We start from the raw sequence: 14,180 nt of genomic DNA, 5'->3' as shown, positions 1-14,180 counted from the left end.
CTGCTCTACCGTGTCAACGACTGCAAAAACTGATGAAGGAACTAGTCTGTCAGTATGGCATCCCAGAAGCCATAGAAAGTGACAGGGCTACACACTTCACTGGAGAAATAATGAGGGACATTATGCAGGCCCTGGGAATAGAGCAGGCATTCCATACCCCTTATCATCCGCAGAGCAGTGGAAAAGTAGAGAGATTAAACGGGACACTTAAACTAAAAATTCAAAAGGCCATGGCAGAGACAGGAAAGAATTGGGTAGAGTGCTTATCCCTGGCACTCTTTTCAGTCAGACACACTCCAAATAGAAAGACAGGCTTGTCTCCTTTTGAAGTCCTTTTTGGTAGTGCCCCAAAAACAGGTCTGTACTTTCCACAAGTGTTACAGATGCAACACGGCACTATGACAGTCTACGTCCAGGCCTTACAGGAAAGACTTAATGTGGTGCATAAACATGTCTTTTCATCCATTCCAGATCCCAATGCAAGTGCAGATGTGCATCAGCTGAATCCAGGTGATTGGGTGGTCGTGTGCAGACACGTGAGAAGGAGCCTAGATCCACGCTTTGATGGCCCATTCCAAGTCCAGCTGACCACATCCACCTCAGTGAAACTTGAGGGAAAGCCCACCTGGATCCACGCCAGTCACTGTAAAAAGGTCACTCCACCGGCAGAATGACAGTCTTGCTAATTATCCTGCTAGGTGTAGCAGGGTTGCTGCGCCAAACAAAGACACTGAGAGAACTTTTAAATACGGACTGCGATAATAAACTCATTCGCCACCATATTTCTCTTACTGAGGACATGGAAGGAGAAAAGCCAAAAGACTGTTGGATCTGCACACACAGTTTTATTTTCTTCAAAGACTATGCCATATTTAGCCTTACCTCTGGAACCACAGGAGGTGTTGATATCAGACTGTATGTACAATGAAACCTGGACTCTATCGATATTCTGGTGAAAAGATGTATTTGCCACCTTGACTATAGCTGGAAAGGTCACTAATCCCTGGTTCCAGCTAAATATCACACAGCCTAGGGGACAGTCGTGGTGGATGGAATACAATCCGGACATTGAGGGTGTAGTTACCAAAGTAAAGACTAAGATCCCTCATTCAGGCCCCATTACCTACGATGGATTATGGTTCAGTCTTCAATATAATGATGTTGCTATCTGTGGAAAGGACAATGATTGTTTCCGTGTGTTTGTGTCTATGTGTGTATCTACATACATGGTCACCAGTTTTTGTCTGTTCTCCTATTATATGTATATACATGTGTATGTATATATTTATATATATGGATGATTCCAGCAAAGACTCCTGGTGGGGAAATACATTTTCATTTATGAATCCAGCTAATTGGTTTAAGGGCCTAGCAGGTTGGGTTTCTGGCATTATACAATCCTGTATGCAAATATTGTTATTCTGTCTATTGCTTTATATAGCTGTAAAAGCATTGATATATGCATTAGCTAAACTACTGAATAATGTATGTTCTAAGAGTTTCAGTATTGAACCCTCTGTAGTTTACTACGGACCCCAAATAACCTCTACTGACGGGGAGTAGGTGTCCACACTGTGGGTGGATGGGTGAAGTGGTAGGAAGACCCCTCATGGGTACTAGGCCCATGAGCCAGCAGCTCCTGTTTGGATGCCTACTGACCCTGTAGTGAAGGTTATACCATTTAAAAAAGGGGGAAATTGATATAGAAGGGTTAAATAATTTCTCTATTTCTTTATTAAAGATATTTTATTTCATTAGTAAGTATATCTGGTGGTAGTTCATAGTCATAGAGCCTTCGGAATAAGAGAAAAGCTCAAGGATTATTATTGTCTCTAAATGTTCTTATCTTCTTCTTATCTCATATGCATGACTCTACATTTTTGTTTTGCTAAAACTTAAAGGTCATATGAGCAACTTGTAAAGTCCAGCTAGAAGCCTTATTTGCAATATCACATTGATCTGTAAATGGTATAAATAAACTGTACCTTAGCTAAATAAACAGAAAATTGATCACGCTCACATGGATGCAGGTCTTTTTCTCCGAGCGCTCGATCTTGATTAGGTCTGAAGAGGCCTAATTCAGAGGACCTCACTGGTGATCCCATAAGCTGACTTGTGACAAAACAGAACAGCTACAACACACCCATAAAGTATGATGTCAACAAAAGTGCCCCACAAACATTGTACACAACACAGGTTTTTTGGGGGATCACAACCTGGATCTACATATATTCTCCAGAATAGTATCTCAATGTTTAATACACGCCAGGGTTAAGATTGGGGGCCAAGATTTCTATTTCTGCTTTTCTTGAGAGTGGTTCAGGGGCAAAGATGATTGATAAGCAGTTTGCCCATTTGTCAGGGTTCGATTTGAAGAAGTTATCTAATCATGTTTAGATGTTTGCCATCAATTCATCATCTCATTTAGTATGGATTTCATGTTATGTTCTCAGTTGCCTTCCTGGACAAATAGTATTGGGGTGTCCCTGGTTAGCATTACATAACCCCATGGTTGATTGGCAAACTCACAGGATAATTAAATGGCGCATGTATTGTAAAGCCCACTATTAACGAACCTGTATCTTGGCGGTTACCATTCAGGTGATCTGAGTTTAATCAGAGTGTGATCCGATTTTCTCATATGTGGAGAGGATAGAAACAAATTTTTTCTCCATCTTCACCAATCTGTCAGTACATGAAAATTGGACAGCACTCCGATTCGAGAGCGGTCCAGTGTTTTCCACAAACCCATAGATTTGCATGACCGAGTGTGATCCTAATTATGGATGAAAGTAGTGCATCCTGTGTTTTTGTTTTTATTTTGCTTGGATTAAAAGAGCCAAAAGAATAAATTAGACAGGTACACAATCCCATAGAATAACATTAGTCCACGTGAGATACGATGTTTTCTCGGATCGCACTTGGACCAAAAATACTGTTGTGTAAACTTAGCCTAAGGAGCACAGGGAGATAGATGGTTCCCTGCTACATCACATGCCAAAGGTTAGATATCTGTACCTGCACAAGATTACCATCCATTACTGAGACCACATCGCAACACTCAGTGTCAATGAGGGGGCTTTACTTATCGATGATAGAGGGTGAGAGGGATAAGTCACTTCCCCTGTATCAGCCCCAAATGACTGAGCCTCTCCTCCTAAATCAGCTCCAATTGACTGAGCCCCTCTCCCCTTGTAAAACCTCAACTGACTGAGCCCCCTTCCCCTGTATCACACCTGACTCACTGAGCCCCTCCCCGTATATCACCCCTGACTGACTTAGCCCCAGGGCTGCCACTAGGAATTTCAGGGCCCCATACTGGCAAAAGTTCGGGGGCCCCATTGAGGCTCCACCCCAGCTCCGCCTCCACCCCGCAAATCTTCCATAGTCTCACCGCCACTCTTGGAAAAACTTCACTTCTGCACTACAACCTCACCAATCACACATTAACCCTTCACATTGAACACCGTATCACACACACTGCCATCAGATTTTGTTTTGGCCAAAAGATTTTTTTAAGCCTGCCACCACGACAAGGTAGACTCTTTTGGCAGGGTCCTACTTTTTTTTTTTTTAAATCTAACTTCTTTGGTATATATTTATTTTTACTATATCTATTTTTTTTATTTAAGGGAATGTGTCACATACAGTTTTTAAACTAATTGAAACCAAATTGTGATAATGCTGACTTGTGGATTTAGACCTGACAACCCCTTTAAAGGGAATCTGTCTCCAGGTTTTTAACACTTAATCTGAGTGCAGCATAACAAAGAGAAGAGATCCTGATTCCAGTGTGTTGTGAATGTCAGTTATGCTTTTGCTGCTGTGAGGCTCCCTCTTGTGGCCAGGAATGGTTTGGTCAGAGACCAGGTGTATTTGTCACGCTCCCCGTATCCCAGCACCACTCCTTACCCACTGATCCAGTCCACGTGTCCACCGATCATGGCTGCCGCTCCCGCTCTTGCTCCCCAGAGTCCTGTTCCTGGTTTCAGGAGTCTGATTCTGACTAATGTTCTGTATAGGACCGGGCCGCGCCCACTCACCTGGTCTTATAGCCCCAGCACTGCTGCAACAGGAAATGACCTAAGGCTGTGCTGAGTATATAAGACTGGCCTCTCCATGTGGGCGGCGCCTGATCATCGCTTGTGTTTCTTTGCTTTGTCTTGTGAGCTAGGTGCTCAGGTCCTTTTGTTCCTGTTTCCTGTATTACTGCCTTAAAGTATGCTGTGACCCTAGTGACTTGGTCCTGTCTTTGCTTCCTGATACCTGCACCTGTTCCTGTACTGTCCTATGGGACTCCATGACCCTGGTGACCTGGTTCTTCCCGTTCCTGCCACGCTAGTGCTCCAGCTACCGTGTACCCTGCCCTCCAGGTGGGGTGATCAGTCCAGTGGATCCACCTCCTGGGCCTACCAGTCCTCGCCGGCCCTCACAGTATTGAGCAATGGGCGTTTCCATTGCTAACGCTCTGCTTATTTAAACCCTGGTCTGATAGCAGGCTATGCCGGATGCCAGTTGTTCTTTGTACACCAGCCTGCTTCATCCTGCTCCAGACCTCATCTACCCCAGATAAGTGCTTGGCTCTTTATTTCTTGTTTGGTTCTTTTTGCTCTTATCTGAGTTTGTCATTTGCTGTGGTTGTTTTCAGTTTATTTGCATGCAGGGATATTCCCTCTCAGTTGCTTAGCAGGGAAGCTCCCTGCAGCTATGTTTGGAGTATTGCTCCTATTAGTCCATGTGTTTGTTGCTTCTTGAATTTGTAATGATTCCTGCTTTCTGGTTCATTGGTATGACAAGAGCGCCTGGTATAGGACGGAGTTCAGATCTAGAGATCTGAGGGCTTTTTGTACTATCAGGTTTTTGGATCTTTGCAGGGTTTTTCTCTGGCCACCATCAGTCCCTTTTCTATCCTGTCCTATTTAGTCAGTAGGGCCTCACCTTTTGCTAATCCTATCATCTATCTGTGTATTGTGTTTTCCTATATCACCGCAGTCTTTGAATGTGGGAGGCTGGCTATTCTTTATCTATTTTCTGAGGCAGAGAGTTATTCATCTTTCCTTCCTTTAGGATAGCTAGTTCTCCGGCTCGGTTCGCGATGCACAGGATGTTAGTTCACCCCTCCGCTACTTCTAGTGTTGATGGTTAGTAAGGGGATGGCGGCCAGATTAGTTGCCAATGCTCTTGTCACCTTTTACCAATGATTTATGGTGGTCTTCCATGGTTCCGGATCATAACACCAGTGATTGTCACTTATTGGGCTGCTTAGTGTAGTTTTGATAACATCACTGATTAATCAGCAGGAGATTATCATTACAGGACTACTTGACATGTGGCAGCATATTCATGAGCTCTGTATAACTGCTAGATCTGCAGCAGAGAAAACATTGATTTTATCACAATGACCGCAAACCGCCCAGTAAGTGACATCGCTGGAATCAGAGTCTCTGTCTCTACATTATGCTGCTCTCAGATGGGGGAGCAAAAACCTGGTCACAGATTCACTTTAAGGCTTACTCAGCAGTCGGTGAAAACTGGTCTGCACTTGAACAGTGCATGGACTGGCCATGGGTCGCTATAGCCTTATAGCATGTATGAGGAGCAGGTCAGGAGATCGGTGCCCAGGCCATGCACAGCATTTTAAGCTGAGATTTAAACTGATGGTTGTTCTTTAAGAGAGCTAAGGAGGGTTGTGAATAAGAAATGCCACATAAGGCAAAATTAGGCTGAGTCCACATGTCCTGTAATCATCCGTTGGGAAAAGTGATTTCTGCAGGATCCGTTTTCTTTAACATGGGAGTCTATGGAGGCCAGATCCGTTAACAGATTTCTATTTATCTTCCATCTGTAACAGATGGGTATCCTGACTTGCGGGGCCACAAGTCTCCTCCGCAGGAGAACGCAGCTGCTCGTGCCCATGATCAGAGTTTGGTGCACTACGGTCTCCTGCTTCTGTTCTCCCTATGCGACTCCACAGCAAATAACTGACATGCTGCGGCCTCGGAAAGCCGCACCACAGGTCAGTGTTTGCTGCGGGCCGTACACGCACAGTGGGCACGGGATTTCTACAAATTTCATCCTCTGTTCTTGTACTGTACATTGCAGCATTTTGGAAGCAGCTGAAGTATGCTACATCCAAAATGCTGCTAACACTGATCAGCACGCAGCCTTAGGAGATTATTACAGCATGGCTATTAGGGCAGGGGGCACCAAAACAGTCTCTGATACAAAGGCCTTGCTTGTGCTTTATTTTCCTAAGGAGATTCTTTATCACAGCCTGGCTAATAGCAAAGAATCTCCTTAGGAAAATACAGCACCAGTGAGGCCTTTGTATCAGAGAATGTTTGGTGCCCTCTGCCCTAACACACACCTGCTCTAAACACAGAGGAGCCGCCCGCCAAACACACCCCACAGCCTCCAGGCCTTGACTTACTGTGTAGCTGCCAGGCCAGGTGACTTCAGCCTGCTGCCTTCCATCTTGAATCCTCTGCCGAGCCGTGATGCTGCCTGCCTTCTGCGCCTGCGGACGGAAGATTATAGTCCTGGCTAGCTGTTAGCCTCACAGCACCGCGAGAGGCAAGAGGCTCACAGCACCGCAAGAGGCAGGAGGCTCACAGCACCGCGAGAGGCAGAAGGCTCATGTGTCGCCCTGGGCAAGCCAGGGGTCACAGGTCACAACACCACCACACCCCACATCCCAGGTAGGCACACCTAAGCTGAACCAAAAATCCTTGTTGCCTTCCTCCAGAGACTGGTGATTCACACCAGGGGGTGGGCCAGGCGGTTGGCTCCGCCCACCAAGGAGATCACAGCTCTGGAGGCGGGAAGAACCAGGCAGAGTAGCCCGGGGAGGGCAAGAGTGAACAGCAGATTAGCTCAGGAGGAGCTTGAGTGAGGAGCTGAAGTAAACAACAAAGAAGTGGAAAAGGAGGAAAGCAAGAAGTGGTGACAGAGCAGAGAGTGTGCCAAGCCTGAGAGCCCAGCTTTGTGTAGGGCCAGAACAGCAAGGTCAGCGACGGCGGTGACTGTCCGGAGGGGGACCGTTTGGAAGTTCCTGGAAGGACCCCGTTGGCTGTGTGCCCGGTGGTCTGGAGCAGTGTTCCGAAGGACAGTCAGCACCAGGGCAGGGGCCTCTCGGACCCCGGCAAGGCTAGGAGTCGCCAAATTTGCCGAATCCGTCAGTGAAGGGGACGTAGATTCCCCCAACAACCAAGTCCCGATTGAAGGCAACAGCCCAACCCGTACAAGAGAGGCACCGCCACCGCCAAGGCACCAGTCTCTGAGGGCCAGCGCCTGCGGGCAAAGTGTAGTGCTCCTCCGGCCCAGCTTGAAGCCGGGGAGCGGGTTACCGGTGGGGACCCATCGCAACCAACCGTATATACAGGTGCAGGGAAGAGAGACATCACCGTCACCTGCCGGGGAAGCAAAGCAGCCGTCTGTGGGACCGTCCTACCAGCCGTTTGGTTTACTGCACAAACTGTGGCCACGTCTCAGGCTGAGTGAGTACCACAGTGCCGCAAGGCACAGCGCTGCCCCCGCGTCCCTGCGCCCACCAAGCCCTGCACCTCCCAAGCCATCACCGGGCCCCGGGATCACCAACCCCTACCCACGGAGGGGCAACACAACACCTGGCTGCTCCCCATCACCATCCCCGGGATCCCCGCATTAAGCAGCGGTGGTGCTACACATCACCACAACCGTGGGTGGCGTCACGGACATTATCCCAACATCCCAAACCCCCCTTTCACTCACGGGCGAGGAGTGCCGCTCGAGGAAAACCCCCGGGATCCGGCCTACGGCTCGAGCCACCACTGAGCAGCCGGACCCGAGCAGAAGGGGTGAGCGCGGTGTGCTGACACCCTCCTCCCCGCCCGCGACAACTTGGCGTCACAAACAGGATCTTACCGCTCTGCCGTCTGGTAGAGGTGCGCCTTGTTACCGCCGGAGGTATCCGGCAGAAAAATTGCAGAAGCCGCCATCTTTGGCGCGAAAAGTTCCCGCTCGAGCGTCTTCTCGAGCAGTAGAGGCGCGAAGGCCAGAACCCCGCCCCGAGAGAGGAGGGGCCGGAAAGAGCTAAGGGGGACGCGATGGCGGCTGGCCGCATGTAGCTGCGGCTATAAAAGCAGGGACGCCAGGACTCTGCAAGCAAACCGTTCCTGGAAGCAAACGAACCAGCCATCATGTGGATGCCGTCCCGTGACACCGTAGCCCCCGCGCCTGGAACTGCGGCGTGGGTGGAGATCCGAACCGCGCAGCTCTACCAAAGGCTGCAGGTCAGGATGCAGCTCCTCATGGAGGAGTGGGAGGCCGACATGGCGGACGTTGTAGCCACCGTGCAGAGACGCGAGGAGGAAGCGGAGAAAGGGAGGGTGAGTGACCCACGTCCCGACGCCCTTGAGGGGCCGGTCATCGCGGTTGTGGGGCCCGGTCCAAGCCCTCTCCCTTCGCTGCCTCCCTCGCCACCCGTCCCGGAGGCCGTGACCCCGCCACTAGGCCTGCTACCACCGCAACCGGTAGCAGTACCCAGCGTCCCCGCCCAAGCGGGCCGACCTGTAACCGGAGCCCGCGGCACAACGGAGGTGTTACCGTGGAAGACGCCGAAAGTAGAATCGGAGGCATCCCGTGAAAAACTCCCCGAGCCGGAGCCGATGACCCGTTCCGAGCCGAAGGCCCGGCAGCGGAAAGCCCCTATGCCCATCCCCCACACCTCGGCTGAGGTAGCGCCGGGTTGTTGCTGCAAGGCAGCGCCCAAGGCCAAGACACCGCGGGACATGCCACCCATAGTCCTGACAGTGGGTAATGTCCAGGATGTCCCGCGGGGCCCGACCCGTGCGCCGGCGCTGGCGGCAGCGCCGTACTGGGATAGGGAGCCGGTACCGCTGGGCCTGGAGATCGCCGAGAGGGAGCGGAAGAAGGCCGAACTGGTGGCCAGAGCGATCCGGGAGAAGGAGCATCTCCGGCAGGCAACCTCCCGTGCCAGAGGACCGTTGTACGTGGGGCAGGTGAGGCGGTTTGATGTCCGCCGGGGCTATGGGTTCATCTATGAGCCGGGCCTGGAGGCCGAAGTTTTTGTAGCCCGGCGGGATGTGAATGCTCACCTGCCCGAGGAGCATCCTGGCCGTAATTTGATGCCGGGTGATATTGTCCAGTACACTCGGTTCTTTGGGGAGCGAGGGTGGTTTGCGCTGGACGCTAGATTGAAGGACAGCCCAGAGGCCCCAGCAAGCGCCGCGCCCCCTCCCTTGGAAGGAGCGCTGGAGCCTGGAAGTCCGGAGTAGGGCAATGGATGCCCGCAGCACCGTCCCCCGTTGGGACCACCTGTTTGTTTGAAAGTTTACAGAAAATGATAAGTGAAAATGATCCGAAGTTCACCTGATTCACCGTGTGATTTGCAACCGGCTGGAGCCGGCACCGTTGTCCCCGTGGGGACCGTTTAAAATGCATGGGAACTATCTATGGACAAGCCCGTGAACTTGCAGGGCAACCACAAACGTTAGTGGCTTGTAAATATGTGGGTTACAGTTACCGTTTTCCGCAATGCCGCCTCCGGAGAGGCAGGTTGGAGGGAGGGCCCTGAGCAGAGCAGGCCAGGGCCCAGCCACCAAAGGAACCGGTGGCTACCCTCTGGAGAGAAGGACAGATCCCGCTCGGGTACCGTGTGCTGGACTGTGGGTCAAGGGGTGCTGCCTGGGTTTTAGGGGCAGCATCAGGGCCAGGTTACTTGGGAGGGAGAGAGCGGAAACCGTAGCCGTAAACCGTTGCAACGTTTAAAGTAAATGTGCCTCCCGTCTTGGGAAGAGTTATTAAAAATGTTATGCATGTTGTTTAACCCTGTTATCCCCTTTTTACAGAAAAATAAAACCGGTGTAGGACGGCAGCCCACGGACGGTCTGCATTTTGCTAAGGGGGAATGTGTCGCCCTGGGCAAGCCAGGGGTCACAGGTCACAACACCACCACACCCCACATCCCAGGTAGGCACACCTAAGCTGAACCAAAAATCCTTGTTGCCTTCCTCCAGAGACTGGTGATTCACACCAGGGGGTGGGCCAGGCGGTTGGCTCCGCCCACCAAGGAGATCACAGCTCTGGAGGCGGGAAGAACCAGGCAGAGTAGCCCGGGGAGGGCAAGAGTGAACAGCAGATTAGCTCAGGAGGAGCTTGAGTGAGGAGCTGAAGTAAACAACAAAGAAGTGGAAAAGGAGGAAAGCAAGAAGTGGTGACAGAGCAGAGAGTGTGCCAAGCCTGAGAGCCCAGCTTTGTGTAGGGCCAGAACAGCAAGGTCAGCGATGGCGGTGACTGTCCGGAGGGGGACCATTTGGAAGTTCCTGGAAGGACCCCGTTGGCTGTGTGCCCGGTGGTCTGGAGCAGTGTTCCGAAGGACAGTCAGCACCAGGGCAGGGGCCTCTCGGACCCCGGCAAGGCTAGGAGTCGCCAAATTTGCCGAATCCGTCAGTGAAGGGGACGTAGATTCCCCCAACAACCAAGTCCCGATTGAAGGCAACAGCCCAACCCGTACAAGAGAGGCACCGCCACCGCCAAGGCACCAGTCTCTGAGGGCCAGCGCCTGCGGGCAAAGTGTAGTGCTCCTCCGGCCCAGCTTGAAGCCGGGGAGCGGGTTACCGGTGGGGACCCATCGCAACCAACCGTATATACAGGTGCAGGGAAGAGAGACATCACCGTCACCTGCCGGGGAAGCAAAGCAGCCGTCTGTGGGACCGTCCTACCAGCCGTTTGGTTTACCGCACAAACTGTGGCCACGTCTCAGGCTGAGTGAGTACCACAGTGCCGCAAGGCACAGCGCTGCCCCCGCGTCCCTGCGCCCACCAAGCCCTGCACCTCCCAAGCCATCACCGGGCCCCGGGATCACCAACCCCTACCCACGGAGGGGCAACACAACACCTGGCTGCTCCCCATCACCATCCCCGGGATCCCCGCATTAAGCAGCGGTGGTGCTACACATCACCACAACCGTGGGTGGCGTCACGGACATTATCCCAACATCCCAAACCCCCCTTTCACTCACGGGCGAGGAGTGCCGCTCGAGGAAAACCCCCGGGATCCGGCCTACGGCTCGAGCCACCACTGAGCAGCCGGACCCGAGCAGAAGGGGTGAGCGCGGTGTGCTGACACCCTCCTCCCTGCCCGCGACACTCACAGCAGAGAGGCAGGAGGCTCACAGCAGAGAGGCAGGAGGCTCACAGCAGAGAGGCAGGAGGCTCACAGCAGAGAGGCAGGAGGCTCACAGCAGAGAGGCAGGAGGCTCACAGGAGAGAGCCAGAGGCTCACAGGGGAAAGGCAGGAAGCTCACAGGGGAGAGGCAGGAGGCTCACAGGAGAGAGGCAGGAGACTCACAGGAGAGAGGCAGGAGGCTCACAGGAGAGAGGCAGGAGACTCACAGGAGATAGGCAGGAGGTTCATAGCAGACACACAGGAGGCTCACAGCACCGCGAGAGGCAGGAGGCTCATAACACCGCGAGAGGCAGGAGGCTCACAGCAGAGAGGCAGTAAACTCACAGCAGAGAGGCAGGAGGCTCACAGCAGAGAGGCAGGAGGCTCACAGCAGAGAGGCAGGAGGCTCACAGCACCGCGAGAGGCAGGAGGCTCACAGCACCGCGAGAGGCAGGAGGCTCACAGCACCGCGAGAGGCAGGAGTCTCACAGCACCGCAAGAGGCAGGAGGCTCACAGCAGAGAGGCAGGAGGCTCACAGCAGAGAGGCAGGAGGCTCACAGGAGAGAGGCAGGAGGCTCACAGGAAAGAGGCAGGAGGCTCACAGGAGAGAGGCAGGAGGCTCACAGCAGAGAGGCAGGAGGCTCACAGCAGAGAGGCAGGAGGCTCACAGCAGAGAGGCAGGAGGCTCACAGGAGAGAGCCAGAGGCTCACAGCAGAGAGGCAGGAGGCTCACAGGAGAGAGGCAGAGGCTCACAAGAGAGAGGCAGGAGGCTCACAGGAGAGAGGCAGGAGGCTCACAGGAGAGAGGCAGGAGGCTCACAGGAGGGAGGCAGGAGGCTCACAACAGAGAGGCAGGAGGCTCACAGGAGATAGGCAGGAGGCTCATAGCAGACACGCAGGAGGCTCACAGCACCGCGAGAGGCAGGAGGCTTATAACACCGCGAGAGGCAGGAGGCTCACAGCAGAGAGGCAGGAGACTCACAGCAGAGAGGCAGGAGGCTCACAGCAGAGAGGCAGGAGGCTCACAGCACCGCGAGAGGCAGGAGGCTCACAGCACCGCGAGAGGCAGGAGACTCACAGCACCGCGAGAGGCAGGAGACTCACAGCACCGCGAGAGGCAGGAGGCTCACAGCACTGCAAGAGGCAGGAGGCTCACAGCAGAGAGGCAGGAGGCTCACAGCAGAGAGGCAGGAGGCTCACAGCAGAGAGGCAGGAGGCTCACAGGAGAGAGGCAGGAGGCTCACAGCAGAGAGGCAGGAGGTTCACAGCAGAGAGGCAGGAGGCTCACAGGAGAGAGCCAGAGGCTCACAACAGAGAGGCAGGAGGCTCACATGAGAGAGGCAGGAGTCCCACAGCAGGGAGGCAAGAGGCTCACAGGAGGGAGGCAGGAGGTTTACAGGAGGGAAGCAGGAGGTTCACAGGAGAGAGGCAGGAGGCTCACCGCAGAGAGGCAGGAGGCTCACAGCAGAGAGGCAGGAGGCTCACAGGAGAGAGGCAGGAGGCTCACAGGAGAGAGGCAGGAGGCTCACAGCAGAGAGGCAGGAGGCTCACAGCAGAGAGGCAGGAGGCTCACAGCAGAGAGGCAGGAGGCTCACAGCAGAGAGGCAGGAGGCTCACAGGAGAGAGCCAGAGGCTCACAGCAGAGAGGCAGGAGGCTCACAGGAGAGAGGCAGAGGCTCACAAGAGAGAGGCAGGAGGCTCACAGAAGAGAGGCAGGAGGCCCACAGCAGGGAGGCAAGAGGCTCACAGGAGGGAAGCAGGAGGCTCACAGGAGAGAGGCAGGAGGCTCACAGGAGGGAGGCAGGAGGCTCACAACAGAGAGGCAGGAGGCTCACAGGAGATAGGCAGGAGGCTCATAGCAGACACGCAGGAGGCTCACAGCACCGCGAGAAGCAGGAGGCTTATAACACCGCGAAAGGCAGGAGGCTCACAGCTGAGAGGCAGGAGACTCACAGCAGAGAGGCAGGAGACTCACAGCAGAGAGGCAGGAGGCTCACAGCAGAGAGGCAGGAGGCTCACAGCACTGTGAGATGCAGGAGGCTCACAGCACCGCGAGAGGCAGGAGGCTCACAGCACTGCAAGAGGCAGGAGGCTCACAGCAGAGAGGCAGGAGGCTCACAAGAGAGAGGCAGGAGGCTCACAGCAGAGAGGCAGGAGGCTCACAGGAGAGAGGCAGGAGGCTCACAGCAGAGAGGCAGGAGGCTCACAGCAGAGAGGCAGGAGGCTCACAGGAGAGAGGCAGGAGGCTCACAGCAGAGAGGCAGGAGGCTCACAGGAGAGAGCCAGAGGCTCACAGCAGAGAGGCAGGAGGCTCACAGGAGAGAGGCAGGAGGCTCACAAGAGAGAGGCAGGAGGCTCACAGGAGAGAGGCAGGAGTCCCACAGCAGGGAGGCAAGAGGCTCACAGGAGGGAGGCAGGAGGCTTACAGGAGGGAAGCAGGAGGTTCACAGGAGAGAGGCAGGAGGCTCACAGGAGGGAGGCAGGAGGCTCACAACAGAGAGGCAGGAGGCTCACAGGAGATAGGCAGGAGGCTCATAGCAGACACGCAGGAGGCTCACAGCACCGCGAGAGGCAGGAGGCTCATAGCACCGCGAGAGGCAGGAGGCTCACAGCAGAGAGGCAGGAGGCTCACAGCACCGCAAGAGGCAGGAGGCTCACAGCACCGCAAGAGGCAGGAGGCTCACAGCACCGCAAGAGGAAGGAGGCTCACAGCAGAGTGGCAGGAGGCTCACAGCAGAGAGGCAGGAGGCTCACAGGAGAGAGGCAGGAGGCTCACAGGAGAGAGGCAGGAGGCTCACAGCACAGAGGCAGGAGGCTCACAGCACAGAGGCAGGAGGCTCACAGCAGAGAGGCAGGAGGCTCACAGGAGAGAGCCAGAGGCTCACAGCAGAGAGGCAGGAGGCTCACAGGAGAGAGGCAGGAGGCTCACAAGAGAGAGGCAGGAGGCTCACAGGAGAGAGGCAGGAGTCCTACAGCAGGGAGGCAAGAGGCTCACAGGAGGGAGGCAGGAGGC

The sequence above is a fragment of the Anomaloglossus baeobatrachus genome, chromosome 1, assembly GCF_048569485.1.
Source record: "Anomaloglossus baeobatrachus isolate aAnoBae1 chromosome 1, aAnoBae1.hap1, whole genome shotgun sequence".
NCBI lineage: Eukaryota > Metazoa > Chordata > Amphibia > Anura > Aromobatidae > Anomaloglossus > Anomaloglossus baeobatrachus.
Note: the sequence above shows the minus strand (reverse complement) of the source record.